Source organism: Phycodurus eques, unplaced genomic scaffold (assembly GCF_024500275.1).
Source record: "Phycodurus eques isolate BA_2022a unplaced genomic scaffold, UOR_Pequ_1.1 contig_183, whole genome shotgun sequence".
In the NCBI taxonomy this organism is placed as follows: Eukaryota; Metazoa; Chordata; class Actinopteri; order Syngnathiformes; family Syngnathidae; genus Phycodurus; species Phycodurus eques.
The window spans coordinates 36,179-54,939 of record NW_026904180.1 but is presented as its reverse complement, the minus strand read 5'-3'; the positions used below and the strand labels follow the sequence as shown (position 1 = coordinate 54,939).

The window sequence follows — 18,761 nt, the reverse complement described above, 5'->3', positions numbered from 1 at the left end:
TTTCCTGTCATAGTCCCAACATTCAAAGTTCCCACATTCAGTTCAAGGCTCTGTGTTTTCCTCTTCTCTTTCTGCCGAATAACCCACTTTCCACCTCTTCTTCTTCTTTGACTTCGACCCACAGTAGCTGAATTTTCAACGGCGCCCTGCAGGTTGACGGCGCTGGTGGTGGCCGTTGTTAACCCGGGCCACGACCGATCCGGTATGGAATTCTTTGGATGAACGCTCATATTTGTTTGGCAAAGTGTTAAGCCGGATGCCCTTCCTGACGCAACCCTCTGCATTTATCCGGGCTTGGGACCGGCCTACAGTTTGCACTGACTTGTGCCCCCCATAGGGCTGCATTAAAAAATCTTGCGTTGGCCGGGAATCGAACCCAGGTCAACTGCTTAGAAGGCAGCTATGCTCACCACTATACCACCAACACCTGCATCCTATATATGCGGCTGATATAACCACTGCCCATTTTAAATCATGGAGTGATATTTTTTGAAACTGAAACAATGTCCAAGCAGAAACCCAATAAAAAGATATGACAAACAAATGAGCTTCACAAAACATGTGCAAGTATAGTCTCAATATTAGTAGATACAGTGTCAAAACAAATTTCAAAACAGTCAAATTAAAATCACAAAAAAATATTCAAGAGCCCAGCCCATCACAAAATCCACCCACACAAAAACACACACACACACATAAACAAGCACACAGTGATTAATACCGGGAGTGTCGCGATATTGCCAGGGAAGGAGAAATCATTATTATTATTATTATTCAGGGTGCAATGATCCATTCTTAATATCGATGTGTCGATTCATATTCCTAGGATTAGATTAGATAAGATTAGATTTTCGTACGGCAGACTTGAGATGGATGAATGTGTGTTTTTTTAATTATTTTTTATTTTGTTTTTTTACCACTTTTAATGATAAATTGTTCAGCGTGACTCGATTAAGTTTGGGAACATGGGAGTATTAAACTGTGTTGTTTTTTTTCTGGCGCGATTGAATGGGCCAGTCTAAGAAGCGAATCACATCTCCCATGATTCACTGCTCACTACGCAGGATGAGAAGTGCGCAGTGCAGAATGCAAAACTTCACAAGTGGAATCTGCAAAGGTTGAATCCAGGCCACTGAATGTCCATCAAAGTTAAATCAGTAACGTATGTGATGAAAAGTATGGACGCATTTTGGCTTTCCAATCATAAAAACAATTGAGGAAAAAAACATGACGGGCATGCAATAAACCGTCGACAAGTCGTGAAATAAAAGTAATATGAAAAGCCACAATCACCCACAAGCAAGAAGCAAGCCGAGGCCAACCATCAATTTGTGAGACTTCTTCATGATAGCACAATCGAGAGCTAAAAGGTTGGGAAACACATTTGAAATTCCTTCACGGACATACTGTACTTCAGCAAAACGAACACCAACACGACTAAGACAGACCAAAGCAGTCAAAGAGAGCATCGAGCAGGCAGACTGGAAAGTGTCTCACCCTGGACAGATGGCAACTTGAACATCACAAGCTACTCAGAGCTCCTTAACTATGATGTCACATATCGTGACTCGTGAGTGAGTACTAATAAATACGATTAGAACATGCATACATGAGGTATGGGTGTTCAATTACAATAAGATTTTCATCATTTTTCAAAACACATCAGAAGTAGCAGGTAAACTGAGTGTTCATCCAACCTGTCATTTGCATTTTATTCAAATAAAGTGTGAATGCATTTGCCATTATTATCATTTGCCAGAATGGTTGGTTATCGCTTGCTTTTTTTGTTTTTCCATAATTAACTTTACCTGATATCTTCACAAAAAACAAAACCAATTTAGGAAATTTCTACCTGCACTGTCCAGTATCCAAGTATTTATTTCACTGTCACACTGGTTATGACTGAAATTACTGAATCTCTTTCCAAATACTGGTTTTGGAGCGTATAACACTGGTTTTGGATCGTATAAAACATTGTCCTTGAATCGTATAAAACATTGTCCTTGAATCAGCCACCACGAATTGTGATATGAATCGAATCACTGCTAAAATGAATTGTTACACCCCTAGTGGTTAGTACGCTGCGTTGTGGCCGCAGCAACCCCCGGTTGAAATCTGGGTCACGGCAGGTACAAAGTCCTCCAATGACTATTTTTTTTTTATGTTTTGTATTTTTTTTTTATTTTATTGAATTTTTTAAAAATTGTTTATTTTTTTTAATGTTTTATTTTTTATTATCTTTAGTGCTGCTGCCACTGCTGGTGGCATCCTAACAATCCTCCATTGGGGCTTGCAGAGGAGGTGGTGTCTGCATGGGGCTAGTGGAGGAATGGAAAACGTGTCTGACTGGATCAGAAGATTCGAGGTTCGACTCCTGGCTAACTCGGTCGTCGTTTAGCATGTGGTGGTCTACCCGAGCCACAATTGCTGTGTTGGAGATGTTCACCTGAAACGTCTGGGTTACGCTAACTCACGCAACACTGTCAACATGGTCAGGTCTTTCCATGACAATATCTAACTTAATGGTAACCCCTGAAGTTAAGAACTCTTTGAAGTCCGACATCATATTAGTTATTTTCAAAGTTCATAATTTGCAATATAGGAAATAAAAGGCCAACTTCACATCTAATAAAGACTACTGGGGCGGACATAGAATTTCCACATTCGAAGTTTTGCCTTCTCAGTGATTCTCACTGTCGGTGATACCCTGATTGAGATAAATAGAAGCACAAATGGAATCATGAGTGCTTTTGGTGGTCTATCTCCAGAAAACAAGTGTAGCGGACATGCACACCGCAACCTTCTTTATATTTTTGCGCATCTGGTTTTTCTTCAACTGAACCTGCTTCTTTCCCACTTGAGGTCCGGAGGAAGACCACCCCAAAGATCAGCTGATCTGCGTTCGTGAGTTCACACTGCAATCCTTACTATGATGTACAACATCAATGCGTCATAATTGTGGGGAAAATACTAGCTTCCTACGAAATCCCAACTTTGCCTTCTGTCGCTCTGACTCAACGCATTAAACGCTCACACGCTCATTTAGTTTAGTCAAGCGACGACACACGATGTCCTCTTCCAATTTTCGTACGCCTTATTTTCTTTCTTTCGTTTACCCTTAGTGTTATGTTCTTGTTGTAGTTTGCAGTTGTGTGTTTCATTAAATATAACATAAAATTCCACTCGTGGTCGTATTTTGTGTGTGTTCTGAATTTAAGTCAACCTCTGTAACCTCGGACTCAAAATGTCGTAGTGTGGAGCAACCTTCAGATTCTGAGACTGATTAAAAATGTTTGTCGGCATTTCGCCTAAAGTTAAACTTGAAATATTTGTTGGGGTGCCCTTTTCAAGACATTAGTTTGATTTTTAACAATTCAATCAAAATTACGATAAACCGGAAGTAACGCAAACGTCGATCCCGCCTTCTTACTTTATTCTAAATTAATTACAATTCTTATTTCATACACAATCGCAACAGTATTGGTGCTGTTGAGGAGATTTCAAGTTTTGAATTCAGAACACACAAAAATACAAGCTATTTCAGTAAAATCGACACGTCGCCCGCCATCTTGTGTGTGGCATGTCAAATGTAATCTGTGTTGAGCAGCATTCCGTACAGTCGACACAGCGTTGTAAATGCTTGCAAACGTGAGAATAGTAAGATTTGCCTCTCAGTAAAACTAGAGTGTTCATTCCTTTGTGTGGGGAGACAACACGTGGTATCTGCGGCGACCGCCATTTTGTCTTTCTGCTTTGTGCGACATTTGTGCCTTTTGCATTGCTTCGCCATGTGGTCGTTCGCGTCACACTTAGAGGCCTCCGTAGTCCGCCATCTTTGGCGTCCACGTGACATCATGTGGCTCTTCTTCGGTTGGTCTTTGCGGTCGACTGCCACCTCATGGACGTTTGGGTCATGACGTAACCTGTGACCTCCCCCCTCTCAAAGTTAGCCATTAGCCACCTACCCGCTAGCAAGCTACTGACGATCGCCGACAAAGACGCTGATCGATGATTGTTACTTTGGGAACAATAAACTTAGCCTGTCTGTTGCACCACCACATAGCCTGTCTGTTGCACCACATTATGATTTTCTGCTGTTTCGCGAGTGCTTTTTTGACTAGTTTTAACCACGCTGCGCGACGCAATTGCTTTTATTTATTTAAAAGCTTCAGTTTGTGATCGCTTTCAAAACGCCGAGAGCCGCGATTGGTTTCATTAAGTCAAAGGTTTCTTTTTCTTTTTCTCTCGTTTGCAAAACGGCTAAAGCCATTCAATCCAACCGCGCAACGATCGCGATTGTGATGGATTGAAACGTTCCCGTTGTCGCTCGTTTGCTTCAACACAACTGCAACAATTGTACGATTGAAGCGTTGTGCCATTTTTATTTTAAACCAATTTTGAGACTTACAACGTGAGAGTATGACAAGCTTTAGCAACGAAAGGCCCTGCATCACCCAAGCGAGAAACGCCATCTTACGTTCGCGTACGTGCACTGCACATTACAGTAACCACATTTTGTGGTTTAATTCATTGCTTGTCTATTTTCAATCACTTTGGGTGACACGTGCCAAAACTTTGAACATTTGCTGGAAAAAACTGACACCTGGTCCGGTTCGCTCGAACGCGACAAGCCCAAAAGTCAGGTATCCTCCTTTGCAACCCCACAAGGGGTCGCTAACAAAGAATTGGGTACGACTGCACATGCTATCCTTGAGATCATCCGCAGCTTGGAATGGATAATGGAAAGCAAGACCCACGACAACCCCTGCTTGGAGGCCACGTCCCCGAGCTCTGTTCTGACTCCGACGTCTCCAAATAGCGATGACAAGCGTCCCGTCCAACTGACTGGGCAAGCACATAACTGACCACTGCGATGACCAGGGAACACCCGTTACTAAAATCAAAATTCGCAGCCCAAAACCCAGTTCGACAATCCGACCTCGACAGTCTCCGACCGTGTCCTGTGACTCACTGAATGACTTCAGCTACCTCCATCCATCCATCCATTTTCTGAGCCGCTTCTCCTCACCTGGGTCGCGGGCGTGCTGGAGCCTATCCCAGCTATCTTCGGGCAGGAGGCGGGGTCCACCCTGAACTGGTTGCCAGCCAATCGCAGGGCACACAAAAACAAACAACCATTCGCACTCACATTCACACCTCCGGGCAATTCAGAGTTGTCAATTAACCTACCATGCATGTTTTTGGGGAAAAAAGACAAGCAGGCATTTCAGCGTCTTCTCGGTAAACTCACCGCTAATGTTGCAGTATTTTGGAATGCAGTACGGCATTATCACTGTCCGTACCTCTTGGATGTTGAACAAACTTCTCGTCTGCCAGGCAGGAGTCAACACAAATCATGTCCCTTCCGGTGGATGGTGCAAAATGGATGCAAACTGTATGTCTAAAACGTTGCTGTAAAAGTAAAATAAATCAATATGGTGTTCTATTTGTCAGCTCTTATGGGTTTTGGCCAGCTGAACTAATTAATTACTACCTATGAAGCCATAATTTTAAGGACAGTGTCCCTTTAAGGCTTAAAGAAAAAAATTATGTGGAAATTCTTTCCATGATTTTTTTTTTTAAAGTTTGTGGAGTTGTTTTTTTCCCAGTGGCACAATCCTTTCTTCACCTCATGTATGTTCTTAATTTCCCACATTTTCTCTTCATTTAAATAATCTCTTTTGCTACGAGAAAGACACCTAACCCCACATTGTTTTTATTTACACATTAATCGAAACTTTTGTGAAAGTAATCCCGCTCATTTGTTCACGTCAAATAATATGTATCCCTGAATTGCTTAAACTGTAAATCAGCCGAGTCGCGAGCTGGCATTGCTGATGCATTCCGGTGAAATGAAGTGGGCAAAAGACTCCTCGTTAGTATAGTGGACAGTATCTCCGCCTGTCACGCGGAAGACCGGGGTTCGATTCCCCGACGGGGAGTTGGTTTCATGTGGTCTTTAGCTTTTGGTGGGGCTCTTCTTTGCGGGAAAACAAAAAAGTCCATCAGCCTTGTTTCCAAAGAGGGACCATACGTGTGTTCGGCGAACATAACAACCACTGCACGACTGAAATTGTTACGCTCGTGCGATCTGTCAGCAGGACCAGCAAACCGCATTGCTCGCTGGCATTGGCGTTCAGGTGCATTGAGATGTGCTTGACACTCAGTGACCCTTAGGCAACAGGCTCCTCGTTAGTATAGTGGACAGTATCTCCGCCTGTCACGCGGAAAACCGGGGTTCGATTCCCCGACGGGGAGTTGGTTTCATGTGGTATTTAGCTTTTGGTGGAGCTCTTCTTTCGGGGAAAACAAAAAAGCCCATCAGCCTTGTTTCAAAGAGGGACCATATCTCCGCCTGTCACGCGGAAAACCGGGGTTCGATTCCCCGACGGGGAGTTGGTTTCATGTGGTATTTAGCTTTTGGTGGAGCTCTTCTTTGCGGGAAAACAAAAAAGCCCATCAGCCTTGTTTCCAAAGAGGGACCATACGTGTGTTCGGCAAACATAACAACCACTGCACGACTGAAATTGTTACGCTCGTGCTATCTGTTAGCAGGACCAGCAAACCGCATTGCAAGCTGGCATTGGCGTTCAGGTTCGTTGAGATGTGCTTGACACTCAGTGACCGTTGGGCAACAGACTCCTCGTTAGTATAGTGGACAGTATCTCCGCCTGTCACGCGGAAGACCGGGGTTCGATTCCCCGACGGGGAGTTGGTTTCATGTGGTCTTTAGCTTTTGGTGGGGCTCTTCTTTGCGGGAAAACAAAAAAGCCCATCAGCCTTGTTTGGAAAGAGGGACCTTACGCGTGTTCGGCGAACATAACAACCACTGCACGACTGAAACTGTTACGCTCATTCTATCTGTCAGCAGAACAAGCCAACTGCCTCGCAAGCTGGCATTACTGATGCGTTCAGGTTCATTGACGTGTGCTTGACACTCGGTGAAGGTAAGGTAAAAGACTCCTCATTAGTATAGTGGACAGTATCTCCGCCTGTCACGTGGATGACAGGGGTTCGATTTCCTGACGGGTGGTGAGTTCATTTGGTCTTTGGCTTTTCGTGGGGCTCTTCTTTGTGGGAAAACAAAAAAATCCCATCAGCCTCGATTCCAAAGAGGGACCTTGCACGTGTACGGTGAACATAACAACTAATAGTGTTTAGACACTACCAAAGCATCCCACTGCACCCCTCATCAGTAACACTGCCTTGCGCATTTCCCACATCCTGTCCGGCCCTTTTCTGTCCTCTCTTGTCCAATTGCTTAGTTGTTGTATGTCCTCACCAGGTGCCCCCCTGTCCACAAATAAGAACACAATTTGAGGTTTGTAACGTTACTTGTGATCAAATATCTAGACTGTCTAACGATTTTCTTTGACTGGCAATCTCTGTGGAGATATTTTGGCTCAGTCGTCCTTGGAGAATTGTTTGAATTCAGCAAAAATGGAGGGCTTTCAACCATGAACGCCCCTTTCTAAGGTCATGCCACTGCATTTCAATCTGATTCAAATTTGGACTTTGACAAGGCCACTCAAAAACCTTCATTTTGTCGTTTTAAGCCATTCAGAAGTTGATTGGGTGGTGTGTTTTGGATCGTTGTCCTGCTGCAGCCGTTTTTGCTCAGTCTATTCCTGATTGTGGTGGCACGGTGGACGACTGGTTAGAGCGTCTGCCTCACAGTTCTGAGGACTGGGGTTAAATCCCAGGCCCCGTCTGTGTGGAGTTTGCATGTTCTCCCCGTGCCTGCGTGGGTTTTCTTTGGTCACTCTGGTTTCCTCCCACATCCCAAAAACATGCATGGTAGGTTAATCGACAACTTTAAATTGCCCGTAGGTGTGAATGTGAGTGCGAATGGTTGTTTGTATGTGCCCTGCGATTGGCTGGCAACCAGTTCAGGGTGTACCCCGCCTCCTGCCCGATGATTGCTGGGATAGGCTCCAGCATGCCCGCGACCCTAGTGAGGAGAAGCGGCTCAGAAAATGGAGGGATGAAAATATGGAAGTCGACACACACCTGGTACCATTTCACTTTTTAACCAACAACACATGCATTGGACCCTCCAGAAACAACATTTGCTTTATTCACTTAAATGACTTCATGAAGAAGCTGTTTGCGGACCAGACTTAGTGATCATGTGTGTGCGTGCGACACGATAGGGCGAGGGCTAATGTTGCCATATCCATGACCAAAACAACAATAGAAACATCTACAACTTACCGCAAGTTGTTTTCTCAACTTAGAAGTGGGCTGAAATATCCCAGTTTTAGCGGTCACAATTTAAGAGCTGCATGACAAAGCTGTTGTTTTTTTTGGAGTCTGTAAAGTAAACATACTTGCGGGGCTGTTACCTCCCCACGCCCCAAAAAATGAGTCATTTTGATTGGATCGCGAAGGCTACTGCGCGGTCATGTGACTGCCTTGAGTCATCTGATTGGTGAATTGGAGTCAAATGACACTAGTGATCACGATGGATAGGTGCAACAGCGCCCTATGAGGAAGTAGAAGATGGAGTCAAAAATAGACACGCACACGCAGGAATGGATAAATAAAAGTAGCGAACGGCATGTCGATCATTGTAACGGAGTAAAAGTATCGAACCTTCTTCACATAAATACTCAAGTCAAAAGTGTGATGCATTTAAAGTACTCTGACAAGTACAGTTAATCTAAAATGTTACTTGAGTAAATGTAACGGAGTAAATATAGCACGTTACTACCCACCTCTGTGTAAAACAAAACACTTTCTGTCCAGTTCATGAATGGATACCACTTACAGCACTGGTGTCAAACTCAAGGCCCGGGGGCCAGATCCGGCCAGCCACATAATTTTGTATGGCCCGCGAAAGCAAATCATGTGTCTCAACTTCCATGATTCTTGCTAAAATCTGTTCCAAATTTTTGTAAAATATTCATACGTAATAAATAGTAATGAACTATTGTAAGCATGTTTTGCATCCAAACCCCTTTTACAGTTCCTTGAACAATAGTTGAACAAACAATTATCCTTGACTTCTGATTTCAAAACTAGTTATCCATCAATTTGTTGTCTATGTGTAATAATATGATGAGGCGATTCAACATTGATATGGTTTTACAATTATAATGGCCTTCTGAGGAAAACCGTATCTACAATGTATCTACACTACTGCCTTACAGAAAGGCGTATTCCATTACTAACAAGATAATTAGGACGGCCAGTTAGAGAGTTTGACACCACTGCCTTATGGAAACAGCACAATATATACATTTTCCATTACTTCAAGATAATGAGCACGGCCAGGAAGCGAAGTATAATAATAGATCCGTGACGAATATTTTATAAAACATACGTTGCTTCCCCCAACCCTCTCCTACATGCTAGCATCCGACAACAGAGGTTGACAAATATTTTTTTATAGTCCTCACCGGAAATATCCTCACGACTCGGTAAACACACGGGCTTGATTGTCCTTGCCAGGATAATTAGTGAGCCATGTCATGGAACAATATGTGTGGACCCCATGGGTGTTTTCTGGTCGAAATCTTGCAGTATTTTGGTTTGCAGTATGGCATTATCACTCTCCGTACCCTCTTGGATGTTGAACGAACTTCTCGTCTGCCATGCAGGAGTCAACACAAATCATGTCCCTTCCGGTGGATGGTGCAAAATGGATGCGAACTGTATGTCGAAAACGTTGCTGTAAAAGTAAAATAAATCAATATGGTGGTCTATTTGTCAGCTCTTATGGGCTTTGGCCAGCTGAACTAATTAATTACTACCTATAAAGCCATACTTTTAAGGACGGTGTCCCTTTAAGCCTTAAAGAAAAACATTTGCGGAAATTATTTCCATGTTACTTTTTTTTTTTTTTTTTTTTCGTGGAGTTGTTTTTTTCCCAGTAGGACAATATTTTCTTCACCTCATGTATTTTCTTAATTTCCCACATTTTCTCTTCATTTAAATAATCTCTTTTGCTCCGAGAAAGACCCCTAACCCCGCATTGTTTTTATTAACACATTAATAGAAACTACAGATGGCACTGCCCTAACATCGCAAACATTCAGCCTGTTCTGCCCACACGGTTTGTTTGAACTGCCCCGTTATGACCAACAGCCTCACGACAAACCTGTCTTACTCCCGAATGTGACAGATGATATTGAAGTAGACTGCTGATACAAGCTTGTTGACAAAAGAGAACTTTATTGGCAGAACTACAAATGCGGCAAGTAGCAGAGTTCCAGTCGACATTGGTGGCTCCGAAATCTAAAGGGACTACATGCCGTCTTCTAACGCCTACATGTTTATTCTGGATCACATATTTTCCATTTTACCCCAAAGAGACAAAGTTTTCTCACAGTCTATTTCAATCAATCATTAGCTTGTTTGATATGCACATTACAAAAACATTGCACATTATTGCTACAAGTGTTGAAGCATGAGAGCGAATTTTCAACATTTGTTCACAGGAAGCCTTTAGGAAGGTACACAGAATGTAGATTTAAAATCAGCATTGGGAGATTCAGGTCACGAAGGGGGAAAAGGATGGAATAGGTGGCAATTCACAAAGTTATTGTTACACTATACGGGACTAAGGTATGTAGGGGAGAAGAAACAGAAAAAGGAAAGAGAGAAAATAAGAAAGTGGTTTGATAAAAAAGAGGAAGAAGGACAAGTCAGAAAGACTGAGCCTTTGCTTCCTGAGTTACACCATCTAAAAGACAGACTAGTTGTAGAAATAAAACTTATAAAGAATCCGCAGTCAACTCTAAAATCGTTGAAAAAGAACAAGATCTGTGTACAGTCTTCTTCTTTTCCTTTCGGCTTGTCGCGTTAGGGGTCGCCACAGCGCGTCATCCTTTTCCATGTAAGCCTATCTCCTGCATCCTCCTCTCGAACACCAACTGTCATTATGTCTTCCCTCACGACATCCATCAACCTTCTCTTTGGTCATCCTCCAGCTCTCTTTCCTGGCAGCTCCATCCTCATCATCCTTCTACCAATATACTCACTATTTCTCCTCTGGACGTGTCCAAACCATTGAAGTCTGGTCTCTCTAACTTTGTCTCCAAAACATCGAACCTTGGCTGTCCCTCTGATGAGCTCATTTCTAATTTTATACAACCTGGTCACTCCAAGAGCGAACCTCAACATCTTCATTTCCGCCACCTCCAGCTCTGCTTCCTGTTGTCTCTTCAGTGCCACTGTCTCTAATCCATACATCATGGCTGGCCTCACCACTGTTTTATAAACTTTGCCCTTCATCCTAGCAGAGACTCTTCTGTCACATAACACACCTGACACCTTCCTCCACCTGTTCCAACCTGCTTGGACCCGTTTCTTCACTTCCTGACCACACTCACCATTGCTCTGGACGGTTGACCCCAAGTATTTAAAGTCCTCAACCCTTGCTATCTCTTCTCCCTGTAGCCTCATTCTTCCCCCACCATCCTCTCATTCATGCACATATATTCTGTTTTACTTCAGCTAATCTTAATTCCTCTTCTTTCCAGTGCATGCCTCCATCTTTCTAACTGTTCCTCCAGCTGCTCCCTGCTTTCATTGCAGATCACAATGTCATCTGCAAACATCATGGTCCACGGGGATTCCAGTCTAACCTCATCTGTCAGCCTATCAATCACCACTGCAAAAAGGAAGGGGCTCAGGGCTGATCCCTGATGCAGTCCCACGTCCACCTTAAATTCTTCTGTCACACCTACAGCAACCCTTACCGCTGTTCTGCTGCCCTCGTACATGTCCTGTATTATTCGAACATACTTCTCTGCCACTGCAGACTTCCGCATGCAGTACCACAGTTCCTCTCTGGGTACTCTGTCATCGGCTTTCTCTAGATCTACAAAGACCCAATGTAGCTCCTTCTGACCTTCTCTGTACTTTTCCATTAACATCCTCAAGGCAAATAATGCATCTGTGGTACTCTTTCTAGGCATGAAACCATACTGTTGCTCGCAAATACTCATTTCTGTCCTGAGTCTAGCCTCCACTACTCTTTCCCATAACTTCATTGTGTGGCTCATCAACTTTATTTCTCTATAGTTGCCACAGCTCTGCACATCACCTTTGTTCTTAAAAATGGGCACCAGTACACTTTTCCTCCATTCCTCAGGCATCTTCTCACGCACTAAAATTCTATTGAACAAGCTGGTCAAAAACTCCACAGCCACCTCTCCTAGACGCTTCCATACCTCCACAGGAATGTCATCAGGACCAACTGCCTTTCCATTTTTCATTCTCTTTAATGCCTTTCTAACTTCCCCCTTACTAATCATTGCCACTTCCTGGTCCACCACACTTGCCTCTTCTACTCTCCCTTCTCTATCATTTTCCTCACTCATCAACTCCTCGAAGTATTCTTTCCATCTAGCAAGCACACTGCTGGCACCAGTCAACATATTTCCATCTCTATCCTTAATCACCCAAACCTGCTGCACATCCTTCCCATCTCTATATCTATGTCTGGCCAACCTGTATAAATCCTTTTCTCCTTCTTTAGTGTCCAACCTGCCATGCATGTCATCATATGCCTCTTGTTTTGCCTTTGCCACCTCTACCTTTGCCCTGTGTCGCATCTCAATGTATTCCTTTCCTCGGTCCTCTCAGTGTCCCACTTCTTCTTAGCTAACCTTTTTCCTTGTATGATTTCCTGTACTGTGAGGTTCCACCACCAAGTCTCCTTCTCTCCTTTCCTGCCAGAAGATACACCACCGAGAGCCTGTATCACCTCTTCCCGAAAAGCTGCACAACACTCCTCCTGTCTCAGCTTCCACCACACGGTTCTCTTCTCTGCCTTTGTCTTCCTAATTTTCCTCCCCACCACCAGAGTCATCTTACACACCACCATCCTATGCTGTCTAGCCACACTCTCCCCTACCACTACCTTACAGTTGGTAACCTCCTTCAGATTACACCATCTGCACAAGATGTAATCCACCTGTGTGCTTCTACCTCCGCTCTTGTAGGTCACCCTATGTTCGTGCCTCTTCTGGAAAAAAGTGTTCACTACACCCATTTGCATCCTTGTTGCAAAGTCTACCACCATCTGTCCCTCCAAGTTCCTTTCCTGGATGCCGTACTTACCCATCACTTCTTCATCACCCCTCTTACCTTCACCAACATGTCCATTACAATCTGCACCAATTACGACTCTCTCTCTGTCTGGGATACTCAGAACTACATCATCTAGCTCCTTCCAGAATTTCTCTTTCACCTCTCGGTCACATCCTCCCTGTGGGGCGTAGCCACTAATCACATTACACATAACACCCTCAATTTCAAATTTCAGCCTCATCACTCGATCTGATACTCTTTTCACCTCCAAGACATTCTTAGCCAACTCTTCTTTTAAAATAACCCCGACTCCATTTCTCTTCCCAGCTACACCTTGGTAAAATAATTTAAACCCTGCCCCGAAACTTCTAGCCTTACTGCCTTTCCACCTGGTCTCCTGGACACACAATATATCAACCTTTCTCCTCATCATCATGTCAACAAACTCCCGAGATTTTCCTGTCATAGTCCCAACATTCAAAGTCCCCACATTCAGTTCAAGGCTCTGTGTTTTCCTCTTCTCTTTCTGCCGAAGAACCCGCTTTCCACCTCCTCTTCTTCTTTGACTTCGACCCACAGTAGCTGAATTTCCAACGGCGCCCCGCAGGTTGACGGCACCGGTGGCAGACGTTGTTAACCCGGGCCACGACCGATCTGGTATGGAATTCTTTGGATGAACGCTCATATTTGTTTAGCAAGGTTTTAATCCGGATGCCCTTCCTGACGCAACCCTCTGCATTTATCCGGGCTTGGGACCGGCCTACAGTTTGCACTGACTTGTGCCCCCCATAGGGCTGCATTTGTATATTTTCAGTAATAATGGTTGAAAATAGTTAAATATTTCACGAGTGGTTGGTTTTGCTTTCACTCTGTCGTTTTTTGCATTAATTCTTGGGCAGAGCATGCTTACTGTTTTTGGATTTAACTTGAAATGTTTAATGGCAAATATTCATGTCTTTTGACGTTTCTGGCATGTCTTTAATCGATTATGTCTCGTGGGGATGTGGCGCTGCTGACCTCGACTCGGGACGTTGTGAGTCGGTTGGGAGAATACTTCGAAGACCTACTCAATTCCACCTCCCAATCACGCCCAATCACGCCCTTCCAGGTCTCACTGTCATTGCCCATGTGAGCATTGAAGTCCCCCAGCAAAACGATGGAGTCCCCAGCGGGAGCGCTCTCCAGCAGCCTCTCCAAGGACTCCAAAAAGGGTGGAGACTCTGAACTCCTGTTTTTTGCAAAGGCGCAAACAACAGTCAGGACCCGTCCCCCCACCCGAAGGCGGAGGCAGGCTACCCTCTCGTCCATCGGGGTGAACCCCAACATACAGGCGCCGAGCAGGTGTGAGTAAACTTATTGCCGAGCAGGTGTGGGTATACTTATTGCCGCCCACCTCGGCGCCTCTCACCGTGGGCAACTCCAGAGTGGAAGAGAGTCCAACCCCTCTCAAGAGGACTGGTACCAGAGCCCAAGCTGCGTGTGGAGGCGAGTCCGACTATATCTAGTCGGAACTTCTCGACCTCACACACCAGCTCGGGGTCTTCCCTGCCAGAAAGGTGACATTCCACGTCCATTGAGCCAGCTTCTGTAGCTGGGGATCGGATCGCCAAGGTCCCTGCCTTCGGCCACCGCCCAGCTTGCACTGCACCCGACCCCTATGGCCCCTCCCACAGGGGGACCCTCCCGGGCTGTGCCTGGCCCGGTCAACAGCCGCTCGCTTTCGAGCCCCACCTCCAGGCTAAAGGAAGAACCGAGCCCGAGTCACCAGAACTTTAGTCAGTGACACAAACTATTGAGCTATTTTGCACATGAACAAGACTCGCTGCGAGCAGGGTTCGAACCTGCGTGGGAAGATCCCATTGGATTTCAAGTCCAACGCCTTAACCACACGGCCATCGCAGCCACATGGGGTAAGTGCAAAAAGTCATTTATAGGAGTATTTTATAGTCATTTGAGGACTGAGTGTACTTATTTTACTTTGTCTGTATTTGATGAAAATGGGTTTGGCTGACTCAATTATATCACATTACACGGAACTACTAAATTTGAGTTGGCGTTACACAAATAAAATTGATGGAAAACCTGCCCAAAATGTATTTCTGTTCATCCAATGAGTCATTTTTTTTTGAGTGAAGGTTACACTTCTGTAATGTACATTTCCGCCAAGGGAGGAAGATATGATGAAGGTCAAACTACACTTTCATCTCTGTCATGTTTTACAGTTCAGGGACCTTGAGTCCACCTGTTTGTGCAATTAAAAAAAGACACTTGCTTCATGAAAAGAAACTATACTTTAAACTCTGGAGTGTATCTTCACTCGATACATAAAACTATTTGTTTCTAATACGTTTTATCATAGAAAACGAGACACACGTCCATCCATCCATTTTCTGAGCCACTTCTCCTCACTAGGGTCGCGGGCGTGCTGGAGCCTATCCAAGCTGTCATCGGGCAGGAGGCGGAGTACACCCTGAACTGGTTGCCAGCCAATTGCAGAGCTCATACAAACAACCATTCACACTCACAGTCACACCTACGGGCAAATTAGAGTCACCAATTAATGCATGTTTTTGGGATGTGGGAGGAAACCGGAGTGCCCGGAGAAAACCCACGCAGGCACGGGGAGAACATGCAAACTCCACACAGGCGGTGCCGGGGATCGAACACGGGCCCACAGAACTGTGTGGCTGACGCAAAGTTCTGTCGGAGGTAAGAATTGAAACTCCTTCTGACAGGGGATTCTGCCAGACATTCCCAGCAGACCACAATACGTTTGGGCCTGCCACGTCGGACCGGTATCTTTCCCCACCATCGGAACCAACTCACCACCAGGTGGTGATCAGTTGACAGCTCCGCGCCTTATGATGGATACCCTTATGGTTGAACATGGTGTCCGTTATGGACAATCCGTGATGAGCACAGAAGTCCAATAACTGAACACCGCTCGGGTTCTGATCGGGGGAGACATTCCTCCCAATCACGCCCTTCCAGGTCTCACTGTCATTGTCCATGTGAGCATTGAAGTCCCCCAGCAGAAGGATGGAATCCCCAGCGGGAGCGCTCTCCAGCAGCCCCTCCAAGGACTCCAAAAAGGGTGGGGACTCTGAACTCCTGTTTTGTGCATAGGCGCAAACAACAGTCAGGACCCGTCCCCCCACCCGAAGGCGGAGGCAGGCTACCTGGGTGAACCCCAACGTACAGGCGCCATGGGTATACTTATTGCCGCCCGGCTCGGCACCTCTCACCGTGGGCAACTCCAGAGTGGAAGAGATTCCAACCCCTCTCGAGAGGACTGGTACCAGAGCCCAAGCTGCGTGTGGAGGCGAGTCCGACGAGATTTAGTCGGAACTTCTCGACCTCACACACCAGCTCGGGCTTCTTCCCTGCCAGAGAAGTGACATTCCACGTACCCAAGAGCCAGCTTCTCTAGCCGGGGGTTGGAACGCCAAGGTCCCTACCCAGCTCGCACTGCACCCAACCCCTATAGCCCCTCCCACAGTTGGTGAGCCCATTGGAAGTAGAATGAATGCTTTTTGTCTAAAACGTCGCCAAGGTTGTCATGTGCAATAGCTCTGAGTAGGTGGCAGTTGCAATTTGAGATTCGGAGCCAACTGTTGGAACCGGAAGTCTTTTTCGTGTCTGACAATCGACGAAACGAATGCATTATTTTCGTCAAGAACAACTTGTAATTATGTTTACTTTTGATTTTTTTTAATTTGTCCAATCATTTCTCTTCAACCCGAATGGGTGGACTCTAACTTGCCAGTAGGTTTGAATGTGAGAGCGAATGGTTGTTTGTTTCTATATGCCCTACAATTGGCTGCCGACCGGTTCAGGGTGTACCCCGCCTCCCGCCCGAAGATAGCTGGGATAGGCTCCAGCACCCCGCGACCCTTGTGAGGAGAAGCGGTAAAGACAATGGATGGATGGAGGGAGGTTTATGTTTCTGGGTGTTAATGAGCTCCCTTTCAACTTATTTAATCGTCTCTCGATGGCGCTGTGCATTATGGGTATCCATTTACTGTCTCAATTTAAACTGAAATTCTCAAATAGGAAGCATATTTGTTCATGTATTAGCACACAGTAGCGTATCAACTAGCGTATGTTCCGGCTTGCCCGTTGTGTGTATGGTTGTTCACATGCTCATGATGACACCGTCGCTTGACATAGCGTGCGCGTGAATGACTTGTGTGCTCGCGCCATGTACAGCTCATACTTAACTGGCAGGTGAGACACCATGATCAAGAAGGTGGTTCACCCAGGATGAGGCTCAGCCATTGCACTCCGGTTGTGCTGACTCCTGCGAATTCCCCAAATGTGGGAATCTCGCCTGTCTTCGCGATCTCCCCTGATCATTGGTTAATGAAAAAGAAGACAGTGTATTTACTAGTGATGTAGTTGTGTGGTAATTACGCATGGTACTATGTTACCGATAGTGATGAGTGTTTGAGGATACTGAATCATTCAGAACTGTTCATCAAAAACATCCGTTCACGTTCAGTTCTTTTTCACATAGTCATTCAAATGCTTTCTTATTCAGTTAATCATCCATCCTCTAGGCTCACATTCACTCAACACATTCACCGAAGGACTATGCGTTGTTGTTGTCATGTATTGTAAACTAGGAAAGGTGGGGAGATTATTTATTTACAAAAACAAAAAGGCTAAATTATGACCTACCTATCACTCTCAGAAAGCTCTCGAACACCCGCTTCGGTTGCGACTCGTGAACTTGCGTGCATCGAGGTCAGATAGCGACCATCCTTCCACGTCCCCTGACATCCAGCTCGGCTCTCGCCACCCGGCGTGACTTTTCTGCATCCACCGCGGTGAACAGCATCGCTGACACCAGCACCTGTGCTTCCTGTTTACCCACCTTAATGTTATTGTTATATAATCAGTGTAAAGCGTCTTTGAGTGTCTAGAAAAGCGCAATAGGTTTAATCTGTTATTATTATTATTATTATTATTGAAGAAAAAGCTAAACAATGGGAACGTCAACCTCCCCAATATGGCCACTAAGTAGGCACGTTGGTTAGCCGGGCTGTTACAGTGAGCTTGCGTGTCTCGTCTTCATAATTATCATATTATGTGACAGGATGAGAATGTTGGAGTATGTCAAATGTAGGTGGATTTTTTGTTTGTGTTAAAAAAAATAAAGTTGAATTGTTTGAATTTTAGACCGTCTGTTAAAATGGCATGGCGGACAATGACATGGTCCGCTTCGCTGTGACCAAAGCAGTTTGCTGTTGTTTCTCTTCAGATTGCATAAATCTTTTGTCTTTTGCTAAAGATTTCTGTGGGGAGCAACAACAAGAGTCTATCTCAGTTGTTTTGATGCTGTGTGAAAAATCAAAATGCTTTTCTAGTGGTTTTATATGCATATGGTATTTACAATTATAATATAGTGTTAGGTGCTAATGGGTACAGTAGTCATTGTGTATGTACTAATCCACAATAATCAGAAAATTGTAATAAGATGTCATTCACAGAATTATTTTGTTCTTTTTCAAGGAATCAGTTTTTGTTTAAGAACAATATTGTGTTAATCTTTTTTGCCTTTAATGAACTTCTTCTGTGACTTTTTAACTGCGCGGCTTTTGAAAACATCCTCTCGGCTGGCACTGATGCTGCATGTTACTTGTCCGCTATACCCCATTCTTCTGCGATTCTGGTTAATTATGCACAAATATGACCCTTAGTGGTTTCTCCAGGAAGAG

General features: G+C 44.7%; 6 non-coding genes and 1 pseudogene across 6 annotated transcripts; 5 read left to right on the top strand and 2 right to left on the bottom strand.

The window, feature by feature from the left end:
• Positions 1-355: 355 nt before the first annotated feature.
• trnar-ucu (transfer RNA arginine (anticodon UCU)) lies at positions 356-427 on the bottom strand. Its single transcript has one exon. It is a non-coding gene; the product is annotated as a tRNA-Arg (tRNA).
• Positions 428-5,870: 5,443 nt separating this feature from the next.
• Positions 5,871-5,942, top strand: trnad-guc (transfer RNA aspartic acid (anticodon GUC)). The gene has a single exon. It is a non-coding gene; the product is annotated as a tRNA-Asp (tRNA).
• Positions 5,943-6,186: 244 nt separating this feature from the next.
• Positions 6,187-6,258, top strand: trnad-guc (transfer RNA aspartic acid (anticodon GUC)). The gene has a single exon. It is a non-coding gene; the product is annotated as a tRNA-Asp (tRNA).
• Positions 6,259-6,640: 382 nt separating this feature from the next.
• trnad-guc (transfer RNA aspartic acid (anticodon GUC)) lies at positions 6,641-6,712 on the top strand. The gene has a single exon. It is a non-coding gene; the product is annotated as a tRNA-Asp (tRNA).
• An 8,149-nt stretch (positions 6,713-14,861) lies between these two features.
• On the bottom strand, positions 14,862-14,943 carry trnas-uga (transfer RNA serine (anticodon UGA)). Its single transcript has one exon. It is a non-coding gene; the product is annotated as a tRNA-Ser (tRNA).
• Positions 14,944-17,253: 2,310 nt separating this feature from the next.
• Positions 17,254-17,379, top strand: LOC133398468 (U1 spliceosomal RNA; annotated as a pseudogene).
• A 905-nt stretch (positions 17,380-18,284) lies between these two features.
• On the top strand, positions 18,285-18,400 carry LOC133398469 (U5 spliceosomal RNA). Its single transcript, XR_009767826.1, has one exon. It is a non-coding gene; the product is annotated as a U5 spliceosomal RNA (small nuclear RNA).
• The last annotated feature ends 361 nt before the right edge of the window (positions 18,401-18,761 follow it).